Here is a 17,892-nt window from a genome sequence, read left to right on the forward strand (position 1 = left end):
CACGTCCCTTCTGAGGGGCATTAAAAGCGTCTTGTTATACCACTCTGACCTCCACGTCTCTTCTGAGGGGCATTAAAACCGTCATGTTATAATACTCTGATCACCACGTCTCTTGTAAGGGGCATTAAAACCGTCTTGTTATACCACTCTGACCTCCAAGTCTCTTCTGAGGGGCATTAAAAGTGTCTTGTAATACCACTCTGACCTCTACGTCTCTTTTAAAGGGGCATTAAAATCGTCTTATTATACCACTCTGACCTCCACGTCTCTTGTAAGGGGCATTAAAAGCATCTTGTTATACCACTCTGACCTCCACGTCTCTTGTAAGGGGCATTAAAAGCTTCTTGTTATACCACTCTGACTTCCACGTCTCTTGTAATGGGCATTAAAAGTGTCTTGCTATAACACTCTGACCTCCACGTCTCTTCTGAGTGGCATTAAAAGAGTCTTGTTATAACACTCTGACCTCCACGTCTCTTCTGAGGGGCATTAAAAGCGTCTTGCTATACCACTCTGACCTCCATGTCTATTGTAAGGGGCATTAAAAGCGTCTTGTTATATCACTCTGACCTTCACTTCTCTTGTAAGGGGCATTAGAAGCATTTTGTTATACCACTCTGACCTCCACGTCTCTTCTGAGGGGCATTAAAAGTGTCTTGTTATACCACTCTGACCTCTACGTCTCTTGTAAAGGGGCATTAAAAGCGTCTTTTTATACCACTCTGACCTCCATGTCTCTTGTAAGGGGCATTAAAATCATCTTTTTATACCACTCTGACCTCCACGTCTCTTGTAAGGGGCATTAAAAGCATCTTGCTATACCACTCTGACTTCCACGTCTCTTCTGAGGGGCATTAAATGCATCTTGTTATGACACTCTGACCTCTACGTCTCTTGTAAGGGGCATTAAAAGCTTCTTGTTATACCACTCTAACCTCCACGTCTCTTCTGAGGGGCATTAAAAGCGTCTTGTTATAACACTCTGACCTCCATGTCTCTTGTAAGGGGCATTAAAACCGTCTTGTTATAACAATCTGAACTCCACGTCTCTTCTGATGGGCATTAAAAGCGTCATGTTATACCACTCTAACCTCTACATCTCTTTTAAAGGGGCATTAAAATCGTCTTGTTCTACCACTCTGACCTCCATGTCTCTTGTAAGGGGCATTAAAAGCGTCTTTTTATACCACTCTGACCTCCACGTCTCTTCTGAGTGGCATTAAAAGCGTCTTTTTATAACAATCTGACCTCCACGTCTCTTCTGAGGGGCATTAAAAGCGTCTTGTTATACCACTCTGACCTCCACTTCTCTTGTAAGGGGCATTAAAAGCATTTTGTGATACCACTCTGACCTCCACTTTTCTTCTGAGGGGCGTTAAAAGCGTCTTGTTATAACTCTCTGACCTCCACGTCTCTTGTAAGGGGCATTAAAACCATCTTGTTATACCACTCTGACCTCCAAGTCTCTTCTGAGGGGCATTAAAAGCGTCTTGTTATACCACTCTGACATCAACGTCTCTTGTAAAGGGGCATTAAAAGCGTCTTGTTAAACCACTCTGACCTCCACGTCTCTTGTAAGGGGCATTAAAAGCGTCTTGTTATACCACTCTGACCTCTACGTCTCTTGTAAGGGGCATTAAAAGCGTCTTTTTATACCACTCTGTCCTCCACGTCTTTTCGGAGGGGCATTTAAAGCCTCTTGTTAAACCACTCTGACCTCTATGTCTATTATAAAGGGACATTAAAAACGTCTTGCTATACCACGCTGACCTCCACGTCTCTTGTAAGGGGCATTAAAAGTGTCTTGTTATACCAGTCTGACCTCCATGTCTCTTGTAAGGGGCATTAAAAGCGTCTTGTTATACCACTCTGACCTCTACGTCTCTTCCGAGGGGCATTAAAAGCATCTTGTTATACCACTCTGACCTCCACGTCTCTTCTGAGGGGCATTAAAAGCATCTTGTTATAACACTCTGACCTCCACGTCTCTTGTAAGGGGCATTAAAACCATCCTGTTATACCACTCTGACCTCCAAGTCTATTGTAAGGGGCATTAAAAGAAAGCATCTTGTTATACCACTCTGACCTCCACGTCTATTCTGAGGGGCATTAAAAGTGTCTTGTTATACAACTCTGACCTCCACGTCTTTTCTGAGGGGCATTAAAAGCGTCTTTATATAACACTCTGACCTCCACGTCTCTTGTAAGGGGCTTTAAAACCGCCTTGTTATACCACTCTGACCTCCACGTCTCTTGTAAGGGGCATTAAAAGCATCTTGTTATAACACTCTGACCTCCACGTCTCTTCTGAGGGGCATTAAAAGCGTCTTGTTATACAACTCTGACCTCCACGTCTTTTCTGAGGGGCATTAAAAGCGTCTTGTTATAACACTCTGACCTCCACGCTTCTTGTATGGGGCTTTAAAAGCGTCTTTTTACACCACTCTGACCTCCACGTCTCTTCCGATGGGTATTAAAAACGTCTTTTTATACCACTCTGACCTCCACGTCTCTTCTGAGGGGCATTAAAAAGTCTTGTTATAACACTCTGACCTCCACGTCTCTTGTAAGGGGCATTAAAACCGTCTTGTTATACCACTCTGACCTCCACGTCTCTTCTGAGGGGCATTAAAAGTGTTTTGTTATAACACTCTTACCTCCACGTCTCTTGTAAGGGGCATTAAAACAATCTTGTTATACCACTCTGACCTCCACGTCTCTTCTGAGGGTGCATTAAAAGCGTCTTGTTATACCAATCTGAACTCCACGTCTCTTCTGATGGGCATTAAAAGCGTCTTGTTATACCACTCTAACCTCTACGTCTCTTTTAAAGGGGCATTAAAATCGTCTTGTTCTACCACTCTGTCATCCACGTTTCTTGTAAGGGGCATTAAAAGCTTCTTGCTATACCACTCTGACCTCCACGTCTCTTCTGAGGGGCATTAAAAGCGTCTTGTTATAATACTCTGACCTCTTCGTCTCTTGTAAGGGGCATTAAAACCATCTTGTTATACCACTCTGACCTCCACATCTCTTGTAAGTGGCATTAAAAGTGTCTTGTTATACCATTCTGACCTCCACGTTTCTTGTAATGGGCATTAAAAGCATCTTGTTATGCCATTCTGACCTCCACGTCTCTTCTGAGGGGCATTAAAAGCGTCTTGTTATACCACTCTGACCTCTACGTCTCTTGTAAAGGGGCATTAAAAGCGTCTTGTTATAACACTCTGACCTCCACCTTTATTGTAAGGGGCATTAAAAGCGTCTTGTTATACCACTCTGACCTCCATGTCTCTTGTAAGGGGCATTAAAAGCATCTTGTTATACCAATCTGAGCTCCACGTCTCTTCTGAGGGGCATTAAAAGCGTCTTGTTATACCACTCTGACCTCCACGTCTCTTCTGAGGGGCATTTTTAGCGTCTTGTTATAACACTCTGACCTCCACGTCTCTTGAAAGGGGCCATAAAAGCATCTTGTTATACCACTCTTACCTCCACGTCTCTTCCGATGGGCATTAAAAGCGTCTTGTTATACCACTCTGACCTCCACGTCTCTTCTGAGGGGCATTAAAATCGTCTTGTTATAACACTCTGACCTTCACGTCTCTTGTAACGGGCATTAAAACCGTCTTATTATACGACTCTGACCTCCACGTCTCTTGTAAGGGGCATTAAAAGCGTCTTGTTATACCACTCTGAACTCCACGTCTCCTGTAAGGGGCATTAAAATCATCTTGTTATACCACTCTGACCTCCACGTCTCTCCTGAGGGGCATTAAAAGCGTCTTGTTATAACACTCTGACCTCCACGCTTCTTGTATGGGGCATTAAAAGCATCTTATTATACCACTCTGACCTCCACGTCTCTTCTGAGGGGCATTAAAAGCGTCTTGTTATAACACTCTGAGCTCCACGTCTCTTGTAAGGGGCATTAAAACCGTCTTGTTATAGCACTCTGACCTCCACGTCTCTTCTGAGGGGCATTGAAACCGTCTTGTTATAATACTCTGACCTCCACGTCTCTTGTAAGGGGCATTAAAACCTTCTTGTTATACCACTCTGACCTCCACGTCTCTTCTGAGGGGCATTAAAAGTGTCTTGTTATACCACTCTGACCTCTACGTCTCTTGTAAAGGGGCATTAAAAGCGTCTTTTTATACCACTCTGACCTCCATGTCTCTTGTAAGGGGCATTAAAATCATCTTTTTATACCACTCTGACCTCCACGTCTCTTGTAAGGGGCATTAAAAGCATCTTGCTATACCACTCTGACCTCCACGTCTCTTCTGAGGGGCATTAAATGCATCTTGTTATGACACTCTGACCTCTACGTCTCTTGTAAAGGGGCATTAAAAGCGTCTTGTTATACCACTCTGACCTCCATGTCTCTTGTAAGTGGCATTAAAAGCATCTTGTTATACCACTCTGAGCTCCACGTCTCTTCTGAGGGGCATTAAAAGCGTCTTGTTATACCACTCTGACCTCCACGTCTCTTGGAAGGGGCATTAAAAGCATCTTGTTTTACCACTCTGACCTCCACGCTTCTTGTAAGGGGCATTAAAGGTGTCTTGTTATACTACTCTGACCTCCAAGTCTTTTCCGAGGGGCATTAAAAGCGTCTTGTTATACGACTCTGACCTCCACGTCTCTTCTGAGGGGCATTAAAGGCATCTTGTTATAACACTCTGACCTCCACGTCTCTTGTAAGGGGCATTAAAAGCGTCTTGTTATACCACTCTGACCTCCACGTCTCTTCTGAGGGTATTAAAAGCGTCTTGTTATAACACTCTGACCTCCACGTCTGTTGTAAGGGGCATTAAAACCGTCTTGTTATACCAATCTGAACTCCACGTCTCTTCTGATGGGCATTAAAAGCGTCTTGTTATACCACTCTAACCTCTACGTCTCTTTTAAAGGGGCATTAAAATCGTCTTGTTCTACCACTCTGACCTCCACGTTTCTTGTAAGGGGCATTAAAAGCTTCTTGCTATACCACTCTGACCTCCATGTCTCTTCTGAGGGGCATTAAAACCGTCTTGTTATAATACTCTGACTTCCACGTCTATTGTAATGGGCATTAAAAGCGTCTTGTTATACCACTCTGACCTCCACGTCTCTTGTAAGGAGCATTAAAAGCATCTTGTTATACCAATCTGAACTCGACGTCTCTTCTGAGGGGCATTAAAAGTGTCTTGTTATACCACTCTGACCTCCACGTCTCTTCTGAGGGGCATTAAAAGAGTCTTGTTATAACACTCTGACCTCCACGTCTCTTGTAGGGGGCATTAAAAGCGTCTTGTTATACCACTCTGACCTCCACGTCTCTTCCGATGGGCATTAAAAGCATCTTGTTATACCACTCTGACCTCCACGTCTCTTCTGAGGGGCATTAAAAGCGTTTTGTTATACCACTCTGACCTCCACGTCTTTAATGAGGGGCATTAAAAGCGTCTTGTTATAGCACTCTGACCTCCACGCTTCTTGTATGGGGCATAAAAAGCATCTTGTTATACAACTCTGACCTCCACGTCTCTTCCGAGGGGTATTAAAAGCGTCTTCTTATACCACTCTGACCTCCACGTCCCTTCTGAGGGGCATTAAAAGCGTCTTGTTATACCACTCTGACCTCCACGTCTCTTCTGAGGGGCATTAAAACCGTCATGTTATAATACTCTGATCACCACGTCTCTTGTAAGGGGCATTAAAACCGTCTTGTTATACCACTCTGACCTCCAAGTCTCTTCTGAGGGGCATTAAAAGTGTCTTGTAATACCACTCTGACCTCTACGTCTCTTTTAAAGGGGCATTAAAATCGTCTTATTATACCACTCTGACCTCCACGTCTCTTGTAAGGGGCATTAAAAGCATCTTGTTATACCACTCTGACCTCCACGTCTCTTGTAAGGGGCATTAAAAGCTTCTTGTTATACCACTCTGACTTCCACGTCTCTTGTAATGGGCATTAAAAGTGTCTTGCTATAACACTCTGACCTCCACGTCTCTTCTGAGTGGCATTAAAAGAGTCTTGTTATAACACTCTGACCTCCACGTCTCTTCTGAGGGGCATTAAAAGCGTCTTGCTATACCACTCTGACCTCCATGTCTATTGTAAGGGGCATTAAAAGCGTCTTGTTATATCACTCTGACCTTCACTTCTCTTGTAAGGGGCATTAGAAGCATTTTGTTATACCACTCTGACCTCCACGTCTCTTCTGAGGGGCATTAAAAGTGTCTTGTTATACCACTCTGACCTCTACGTCTCTTGTAAAGGGGCATTAAAAGCGTCTTTTTATACCACTCTGACCTCCATGTCTCTTGTAAGGGGCATTAAAATCATCTTTTTATACCACTCTGACCTCCACGTCTCTTGTAAGGGGCATTAAAAGCATCTTGCTATACCACTCTGACCTCCACGTCTCTTCTGAGGGGCATTAAATGCATCTTGTTATGACACTCTGACCTCTACGTCTCTTGTAAAGGGGCATTAAAAGCGTCTTGTTATACCACTCTGACCTCCATGTCTCTTGTAAGTGGCATTAAAAGCATCTTGTTATACCACTCTGAGCTCCACGTCTCTTCTGAGGGGCATTAAAAGCGTCTTGTTATACCACTCTGACCTCCACGTCTCTTGGAAGGGGCATTAAAAGCATCTTGTTTTACCACTCTGACCTCCACGCTTCTTGTAAGGGGCATTAAAGGTGTCTTGTTATACTACTCTGACCTCCAAGTCTTTTCCGAGGGGCATTAAAAGCGTCTTGTTATACGACTCTGACCTCCACGTCTCTTCTGAGGGGCATTAAAGGCATCTTGTTATAACACTCTGACCTCCACGTCTCTTGTAAGGGGCATTAAAAGCGTCTTGTTATACCACTCTGACCTCCACGTCTCTTCTGAGGGTATTAAAAGCGTCTTGTTATAACACTCTGACCTCCACGTCTGTTGTAAGGGGCATTAAAACCGTCTTGTTATACCAATCTGAACTCCACGTCTCTTCTGATGGGCATTAAAAGCGTCTTGTTATACCACTCTAACCTCTACGTCTCTTTTAAAGGGGCATTAAAATCGTCTTGTTCTACCACTCTGACCTCCACGTTTCTTGTAAGGGGCATTAAAAGCTTCTTGCTATACCACTCTGACCTCCATGTCTCTTCTGAGGGGCATTAAAACCGTCTTGTTATAATACTCTGACTTCCACGTCTATTGTAATGGGCATTAAAAGCGTCTTGTTATACCACTCTGACCTCCACGTCTCTTGTAAGGAGCATTAAAAGCATCTTGTTATACCAATCTGAACTCGACGTCTCTTCTGAGGGGCATTAAAAGTGTCTTGTTATACCACTCTGACCTCCACGTCTCTTCTGAGGGGCATTAAAAGAGTCTTGTTATAACACTCTGACCTCCATGTCTCTTGTAGGGGGCATTAAAAGCGTCTTGTTATACCACTCTGACCTCCACGTCTCTTCCGATGGGCATTAAAAGCATCTTGTTATACCACTCTGACCTCCACGTCTCTTCTGAGGGGCATTAAAAGCGTTTTGTTATACCACTCTGACCTCCACGTCTTTAATGAGGGGCATTAAAAGCGTCTTGTTATAGCACTCTGACCTCCACGCTTCTTGTATGGGGCATAAAAAGCATCTTGTTATACAACTCTGACCTCCACGTCTCTTCCGAGGGGTATTAAAAGCGTCTTCTTATACCACTCTGACCTCCACGTCCCTTCTGAGGGGCATTAAAAGCGTCTTGTTATACCACTCTGACCTCCACGTCTCTTCTGAGGGGCATTAAAACCGTCATGTTATAATACTCTGATCACCACGTCTCTTGTAAGGGGCATTAAAACCGTCTTGTTATACCACTCTGACCTCCAAGTCTCTTCTGAGGGGCATTAAAAGTGTCTTGTAATACCACTCTGACCTCTACGTCTCTTTTAAAGGGGCATTAAAATCGTCTTATTATACCACTCTGACCTCCACGTCTCTTGTAAGGGGCATTAAAAGCATCTTGTTATACCACTCTGACCTCCACGTCTCTTGTAAGGGGCATTAAAAGCTTCTTGTTATACCACTCTGACCTCCACGTCTCTTGTAATGGGCATTAAAAGTGTCTTGCTATAACACTCTGACCTCCACGTCTCTTCTGAGTGGCATTAAAAGAGTCTTGTTATAACACTCTGACCTCCACGTCTCTTCTGAGGGGCATTAAAAGCGTCTTGCTATACCACTCTGACCTCCATGTCTATTGTAAGGGGCATTAAAAGCGTCTTGTTATATCACTCTGACCTCCACTTCTCTTGTAAGGGGCATTAGAAGCATTTTGTTATACCACTCTGATCTCCACGTCTCTTCTGAGGGGCATTAAAAGTGTCTTGTTATAACACTCTGCCTCCACATCTGTTGCAAGGGGCATTAAAAGCGTCTTGTTATACCACTCTGACCTCCACGTCTCTTCTGAGGGGCATTAAAAGCGTCTTGTTATACCACTCTGACCTCTACATCTCTTGTAAAGGGGCATTAAAAGCGTCTTGTTATACCACTCTGACCTCCAGGTCTCTTGTAAGGGGTATTAAAGGCTTCTTGTTATACCACTCTGACCTTCATGTCTCTTGTAATGGGCATTAAAAGTGTCTTGCTATACCACTCTGACCTCCACGTCTCTTCTGAGTGGCATTAAAAGCATCTTGTTATAACACTCTGACCTCCCCGTCTCTTCTGAGGGGCATTAAAATTGTCTTGTTATACCACTCTGACCTCCACTTCTCTTGTAAGGGGCATTAAATGCATTTTGTTATACCACTCTGACCTCCACGTCTCTTCTGAGGGGCATTAAAAGCGTCTTGTTATAACACAATGACCTCCACGTCTGTTGTAAGGGGCATTTAAAGCATCTTGTTATACCACTCTGACCTCCACGTCTCTTCTGAGGGGCATTAAAAGCGTCTTGTTATACCACTCTGACCTCTACGTCTCTTGTAAAGGGGCATTAAAAGCATCTTGTTATACCACTCTGATCTCCACGTCTCTTGTAAGGGGCATTAAAAGCGTCTTGTTATACCACTCTGACCTCCACGTCTCTTGTAAGGGGCATTAAAAGCGTCTTGTTATAACATTCTGACCTTCACGTCTCTTGTAAAGGGCATTAAAACCGTCTTGTTACACCACTCTGACCTCCGCGTCTATTGTAAGGGGCATTAAAAGCGTCTTGTTATACCACTCTGAACTCCATGTCTCTTGTAAGAGGCATTAAAAGCATCTTGTTATACCACTCTGACCTCCACGTCTCTTCTGAGGGGCATTAAAAGCGTTTTGTTATACCACTCTGACCTCCACGTCTTTAATGAGGGGCATTAAAAACGTCTTGTTATAACACTCTGACCTCCACGCTTCTTGTATGGGGCATCAAAAGCATCTTGTTATACAACTCTGACCTCCACGTCTCTTCCGAGGGGTATTAAAAGCGTCTTGTTATACCACTCTGACCTCCACGTCTCTTCTGAGGGGCATTAAAAGCGTCTTGTTATACCACTCTGACCTCCACGTCTCTTCTGAGGGGCATTAAAACCGTCATGTTATAATACTCTGATCACCACGTCTCTTGTAAGGGGCATCAAAACCGTCTTGTTATACCACTCTGACCTCCAAGTCTCTTCTGAGGGGCATTAAAAGTGTCTTGTAATACCACTCTGACCTCTACGTCTCTTTTAAAGGGGCATTAAAATCGTCTTATTATACCACTCTGACCTCCATGTCTCTTGTAAGGGGCATTAAAAGCATCTTGTTATACCACTCTGACCTCCACGTCTCTTGTAAGGGGCATTAAAAGCTTCTTGTCATACCACTCTGACCTCCACGTCTCTTGTAATGGGCATTAAAAGTGTCTTGCTATACCACTGTGACCTCCACATCTCTTCTGAGTGGCATTAAAAGAGTCTTGTTATAACACTCTGACCTCCAAGTCTCTTCTGAGGGGCATTAAAAGCGTCTTGCTATACCACTATGACCTCCACGTCTATTGTAAGGGGCATTAAAAGCGTCTTGTTATATCACTCTGACCTCCACTTCTCTTGTAAGGGGCATTAGAAGCATTTTGTTATACCACTCTGATCTCCATGTCTCTTCTGAGGGGCATTAAAAGTGTCTTGTTATAACACTCTGACCTCCACGTCTGTTGCAAGGGGCATTAAAAGCGTCTTGTTATACCACTCTGACCTCCACGTCTCTTCTGAGGGGCATTAAAAGCGTCTTGTTATACCACTCTGACCTTCATGTCTCTTGTAATGGGCATTAAAAGTGTCTTGCTATACCACTCTGACCTCCACGTCTCTTCTGAGTGTCATTGAAAGCATCTTGTTATAACACTCTGACCTCCCCGTCTCTTCTGAGGGGCATTAAAAGTGTCTTGTTATACCACTCTGACCTCCACTTCTCTTGTAAGGGGCATTAAATGCATTTTGTTATACCACTCTGACCTCCACGTCTCTTCTGAGGGGCATTAAAAGCGTCTTGTTATAACACAATGACCTCCACGTCTGTTGTAAGGGGCATTTAAAGCATCTTGTTATACCACTCTGACCTCCACGTCTCTTCTGAGGGGCATTAAAAGCGTCTTGTTATACCACTCTGACCTCTACGTCTCTTGTAAAGGGGCATTAAAAGCATCTTGTTATACCACTCTAATCTCCACGTCTCTTGTAAGGGGCATTAAAAGCGTCTTGTTATACCACTCTGACCTCCACGTCTCTTGTAAGGGGCATTAAAAGCGTCTTGTTATACCAATCTGAACTCCACGTCTCTTCTGATGGGCATTAAAAGCGTCTTGTTATACCACTCTAACCTCTACGTCTCTTTTAAAGGGGCATTAAAATCGTCTTGTTCTACCACTCTGTCATCCACGTTTCTTGTAAGGGGCATTAAAAGCTTCTTGCTATACCACTCTGACCTCCACGTCTCTTCTGAGGGGCATTAAAAGCGTCTTGTTATAATACTCTGACCTCTTCGTCTCTTGTAAGGGGCATTAAAACCATCTTGTTATACCACTCTGACCTCCACATCTCTTGTAAGTGGCATTAAAAGTGTCTTGTTATACCACTCTGACCTCCACGTTTCTTGTAATGGGCATTAAAAGCATCTTGTTATGCCATTCTGACCTCCACGTCTCTTCTGAGGGGCATTAAAAGCGTCTTGTTATAACACTCTGACCTCCACGTTTATTGTAAGGGGCATTAAAAGCGTCTTGTTATACCACTCTGACCTCCACGTCTCTTGTAAGGGGCATTAAAAGCATCTTGTTATACCAATCTGAGCTCCACGTCTCTTCTGAGGGGCATTAAAAGCGTCTTGTTATACCACTCTGACCTCCAAGTCTCTTCTGAGGGGCATTTTTAGCGTCTTGTTATAACACTCTGACCTCCACGTCTCTTGAAAGGGGCCATAAAAGCATCTTGTTATACCACTCTTACCTCCACGTCTCTTCCGATGGGCATTAAAAGCGTCTTGTTATACCACTCTGACCTCCACGTCTCTTCTGAGGGGCATTAAAATCGTCTTGTTATAACACTCTGACCTTCACGTCTCTTGTAACGGGCATTAAAACCGTCTTATTATACGACTCTGACCTCCACGTCTCTTGTAAGGGGCATTAAAAGCGTCTTGTTATACCACTCTGAACTCCACGTCTCCTGTAAGGGGCATTAAAATCATATTGTTATACCACTCTGACCTCCACGTCTCTCCTGAGGGGCATTAAAAGCGTCTTGTTATAACACTCTGACCTCCACGCTTCTTGTATGGGGCATTAAAAGCATCTTATTATACCACTCTGACCTCCACGTCTCTTCTGAGGGGCATTAAAAGCGTCTTGTTATAACACTCTGAGCTCCACGTCTCTTGTAAGGGGCATTAAAACCGTCTTGTTATAGCACTCTGACCTCCACGTCTCTTCTGAGGGGCATTGAAACCGTCTTGTTATAATACTCTGACCTCCACGTCTCTTGTAAGGGGCATTAAAACCTACTTGTTATACCACTCTGACCTCCACGTCTCTTCTGAGGGGCATTAAAAGTGTCTTGTTATACCACTCTGACCTCTACGTCTCTTGTAAAGGGGCATTAAAAGCGTCTTTTTATACCACTCTGACCTCCATGTCTCTTGTAAGGGGCATTAAAATCGTCTTTTTATACCACTCTGACCTCCACGTCTCTTGTAATGGGCATTAAAAGCATCTTGCTATACCACTCTGACCTCCACGTCTCTTCTGAGGGGCATTAAATGCATCTTGTTATGACACTCTGACCTCTACGTCTCTTGTAAAGGGGCATTAAAAGCGTCTTGTTATACCACTCTGACCTCCACGTCTCTTGTAAGTGGCATTAAAAGCATCTTGTTATACCACTCTGAGCTCCACGTCTCTTCTGAGGGGCATTAAAAGCGTCTTGTTATACCACTCTGACCTCCACGTCTCTTGGAAGGGGCATTAAAAGCATCTTGTTTTACCACTCTGACCTCCACGCTTCTTGGAAGGGGCATTAAAGGTGTCTTGTTATACTACTCTGACCTCCAAGTCTTTTCCGAGGGGCATTAAAAGCGTCTTGTTATACCACTCTGACCTCCACGTCTCTTCTGAGGGGCATTAAAGGCCTCTTGTTATAACACTCTGACCTCCACTTCTCTTGTAAGGGGCATTAAAAGCGTCTTGTTATACCACTCTGACCTCCACGTCTCTTCTCAGGGGCATTAAAAGCGTCTTGTTATAACACTCTGACCTCCACGTCTGTTGTAAGGGGCATTAAAACCGTCTTGTTATACCAATCTGAACTCCACGTCTCTTCTGATGGGCATTAAAAGCGTCTTGTTATACCACTCTAACCTCTACGTCTCTTTTAAAGGGGCATTAAAATCGTCTTGTTCTACCACTCTGACCTCCACGTTTCTTGTAAGGGGCATTAAAAGCTTCTTGCTATACCACTCTGACCTCCATGTCTCTTCTGAGGGGCATTAAAACCGTCTTGTTATAATACTCTGACCTCCACGTCTATTGTAATGGGCATTAAAAGCGTCTTGTTATACCACTCTGACCTCCACGTCTCTTGTAAGGAGCATTAAAAGGATCTTGTTATACCAATCTGAACTCGACGTCTCTTCTGAGGGGCATTAAAAGTGTCTTGTTATACCACTCTGACCTCCACGTCTCTTCTGAGGGGCATTAAAAGAGTCTTGTTATAACACTCTGACCTCCACATCTCTTGTAGGGGGCATTAAAAGCGTCTTGTTATACCACTCTGACCTCCACGTCTCTTCCGATGGGCATTAAAAGCGTCTTGTTATACCACTCTGAACTCCACGTCTCTTCTGAGGGGCATTAAAAGCGTCTTGTTATAACACTCTGACCTTCACGTCTCTTGTAAGGGGCATTAAAACCGTCTTGTTACACCACTCTGACCTCCGCGTCTATTGTAAGGGGCATTGAAAGCGTCTTGTTATACCACTCTGACCTCCACGTCTCTTCTGAGGGGCATTAAAAGCGTTTTGTTATACCACTCTGACCTCCACGTCTTTAATGAGGGGCATTAAAAGCGTCTTGTTATAGCACTCTGACCTCCACGCTTCTTGTATGGGGCATAAAAAGCATCTTGTTATACAACTCTGACCTCCACGTCTCTTCCGAGGGGTATTAAAAGCGTCTTCTTATACCACTCTGACCTCCACGTCTCTTCTGAGGGGCATTAAAAGCGTCTTGTTATACCACTCTGACCTCCACGTCTCTTCTGAGGGGCATTAAAACCGTCATGTTATAATACTCTGATCACCACGTCTCTTGTAAGGGGCATTAAAACCGTCTTGTTATACCACTCTGACCTCCAAGTCTCTTCTGAGGGGCATTAAAAGTGTCTTGTAATACCACTCTGACCTCTACGTCTCTTTTAAAGGGGCATTAAAATCGTCTTATTATACCACTCTGACCTCCACGTCTCTTGTAAGGGGCATTAAAAGCATCTTATTATACCACTCTGACCTCCACGTCTCTTGTAAGGGGCATTAAAAGCTTCTTGTTATACCACTCTGACCTCCACGTCTCTTGTAATGGGCATTAAAAGTGTCTTGCTATAACACTCTGACCTCCACGTCTCTTCTGAGTGGCATTAAAAGAGTCTTGTTATAACACTCTGACCTCCACGTCTCTTCTGAGGGGCATTAAAAGCGTCTTGCTATAACACTCTGACCTCCATGTCTATTGTAAGGGGCATTAAAATCGTCTTGTTATATCACTCTGACCTCCACTTCTCTTGTAAGGGGCATTAGAAGCATTTTGTTATACCACTCTGATCTCCACGTCTCTTCTGAGGGGCATTAAAAGTGTCTTGTTATAACACTCTGACCTCCACATCTGTTGCAAGGGGCATTAAAAGCGTCTTGTTATACCACTCTGACCTCCACATCTCTTCTGAGGGGCATTAAAAGCGTCTTGTTATACCACTCTGACCTCTACGTCTCTTGTAAAGGGGCATTAAAAGCGTCTTGTTATACCACTCTGACCTCCAGGTCTCTTGTAAGGGGTATTAAAGGCTTCTTGTTATACCACTCTGACCTTCATGTCTCTTGTAATGGGCATTAAAAGTGTCTTGCTATACCACTCTGACCTCCACGTCTCTTCTGAGTGGCATTAAAAGCATCTTGTTATAACACTCTGACCTCCCCGTCTCTTCTGAGGGGCATTAAAAGTGTCTTGTTATACCACTCTGACCTCCACTTCTCTTGTAAGGGGCATTAAATGCATTTTGTTATACCACTCTGACCTCCACGTCTCTTCTGAGGGGCATTAAAAGCGTCTTGTTATAACACAATGACCTCCACGTCTGTTGTAAGGGGCATTTAAAGCATCTTGTTATACCACTCTGACCTCCACGTCTCTTCTGAGGGGCATTAAAAGCGTCTTGTTATACCACTCTGACCTCTACGTCTCTTGTAAAGGGGCATTAAAAGCATCTTGTTATACCACTCTAATCTCCACGTCTCTTGTAAGGGGCATTAAAAGCGTCTTGTTATACCACTCTGACCTCCACGTCTCTTGTAAGGGGCATTAAAAGCGTCTTGTTATAACACTCTGACCTTCACGTCTCTTGTAAAGGGCATTAAAACCGTCTTGTTACACCACTCTGACCTCCGCGTCTATTGTAAGGGGCATTAAAAGCGTCTTGTTATACCACTCTGAACTCCATGTCTCTTGTAAGAGGCATTAAAAGCATCTTGTTATACCACTCTGACCTCCACGTCTCTTCTGAGGGGCATTAAAAGCGTTTTGTTATACCACTCTGACCTCCACGTCTTTAATGAGGGGCATTAAAAACGTCTTGTTATAACACTCTGACCTCCACGCTTCTTGTATGGGGCATCAAAAGCATCTTGTTATACAACTCTGACCTCCACGTCTCTTCCGAGGGGTATTAAAAGCGTCTTGTTATACCACTCTGACCTCCACGTCTCTTCTGAGGGGCATTAAAAGCGTCTTGTTATACCACTCTGACCTCCACGTCTCTTCTGAGGGGCATTAAAACCGTCATGTTATAATACTCTGATCACCACGTCTCTTGTAAGGGGCATCAAAACCGTCTTGTTATACCACTCTGACCTCCAAGTCTCTTCTGAGGGGCATTAAAAGTGTCTTGTAATACCACTCTGACCTCTACGTCTCTTTTAAAGGGGCATTAAAATCGTCTTATTATACCACCCTGACCTCCATGTCTCTTGTAAGGGGCATTAAAAGCATCTTGTTATACCACTCTGACCTCCACGTCTCTTGTAAGGGGCATTAAAAGCTTCTTGTTATACCACTCTGACCTCCACGTCTCTTGTAATGGGCATTAAAAGTGTCTTGCTATACCACTGTGACCTCCACATCTCTTCTGAGTGGCATTAAAAGAGTCTTGTTATAACACTCTGACCTCCATGTCTCTTCTGAGGGGCATTAAAAGCGTCTTGATATACCACTATGACCTCCACGTCTATTGTAAGGGGCATTAAAAGCGTCTTGTTATATCACTCAGACCTCCACTTCTCTTGTAAGGGGCATTAGAAGCATTTTGTTATACCACTCTGATCTCCACGTCTCTTCTGAGGGGCATTAAAAGTGTCTTGTTACAACACTCTGACCTCCACGTCTGTTGCAAGGGGCATTAAAAGCGTCTTGTTATACCACTCTGACCTCCACGTCTCTTCTGAGGGGCATTAAAAGCGTCTTGCTATACCACTCTGACCTCTACGTCTCTTGTAAAGGGGCATTAAAAGCGTCTTGTTATACCACTCTGACCTCCACGTCTATTGTAAGGGGCATTAAAAGCGTCTTGTTATACCACTCTGACCTTCATGTCTCTTGTAATGGGCATTAAAAGTGTCTTGCTATACCACTCTGACCTCAACGTCTCTTCTGAGTGGCATTAAAAGCATCTTGTTATAACACTCTGACCTCCCCGTCTCTTCTGAGGGGCATTAAAAGTGTCTTGTTATACCACTCTGACCTCCACTTCTCTTGTAAGGGGCATTAAATGCATTTTGTTATACCACTCTGACCTCCACGTCTCTTCTGAGGGGCATTAAAAGCGTCTTGTTATAACACAATGACCTCCACGTCTGTTGTAAGGGGCATTTAAAGCATCTTGTTATACCACTCTGACCTCCACGTCTCTTCTGAGGGGCATTAAAAGCGTCTTGTTATACCACTCTGACCTCTACGTCTCTTGTAAAGGGGCATTAAAAGCATCTTGTTATACCACTCTAATCTCCACGTCTCTTGTAAGGGGCATTAAAAGCGTCTTGTTATACCACTCTGACCTCCACGTCTCTTGTAAGGGGCATTAAAAGCGTCTTGTTATACCAATCTGAACTCCACGTCTCTTCTGATGGGCATTAAAAGCGTCTTGTTATACCACTCTAACCTCTACGTCTCTTTTAAAGGGGCATTAAAATCGTCTTGTTCTACCACTCTGTCATCCACGTTTCTTGTAAGGGGCATTAAAAGCTTCTTGCTATACCACTCTGACCTCCACGTCTCTTCTGAGGGGCATTAAAAGCGTCTTGTTATAATACTCTGACCTCTTCGTCTCTTGTAAGGGGCATTAAAACCATCTTGTTATACCACTCTGACCTCCACATCTCTTGTAAGTGGCATTAAAAGTGTCTTGTTATACCACTCTGACCTCCACGTTTCTTGTAATGGGCATTAAAAGCATCTTGTTATGCCATTCTGACCTCCACGTCTCTTCTGAGGGGCATTAAAAGCGTCTTGTTATAACACTCTGACCTCCACGTTTATTGTAAGGGGCATTAAAAGCGTCTTGTTATACCACTCTGACCTCCACGTCTCTTGTAAGGGGCATTAAAAGCATCTTGTTATACCAATCTGAGCTCCACGTCTCTTCTGAGGGGCATTAAAAGCGTCTTGTTATACCACTCTGACCTCCACGTCTCTTCTGAGGGGCATTTTTAGCGTCTTGTTATAACACTCTGACCTCCACGTCTCTTGAAAGGGGCCATAAAAGCATCTTGTTATACCACTCTTACCTCCCCGTCTCTTCCGATGGGCATTAAAAGCGTCTTGTTATACCACTCTGACCTCCACGTCTCTTCTGAGGGGCATTAAAATCGTCTTGTTATAACACTCTGACCTTCACGTCTCTTGTAACGGGCATTAAAACCGTCTTATTATACGACTCTGACCTCCACGTCTCTTGTAAGGGGCATTAAAATCGTCTTGTTATACCACTCTGAACTCCACGTCTCCTGTAAGGGGCATTAAAATCATCTTGTTATACCACTCTGACCTCCACGTCTCTCCTGAGGGGCATTAAAAGCGTCTTGTTATAACACTCTGACCTCCACGCTTCTTGTATGGGGCATTAAA

The sequence above is a fragment of the Phyllobates terribilis genome, unplaced genomic scaffold (genome assembly GCF_046119375.1).
Source record: "Phyllobates terribilis strain yellow unplaced genomic scaffold, ASM4611937v1 Scaffold_4__5_contigs__length_816908805, whole genome shotgun sequence".
NCBI lineage: Eukaryota > Metazoa > Chordata > Amphibia > Anura > Dendrobatidae > Phyllobates > Phyllobates terribilis.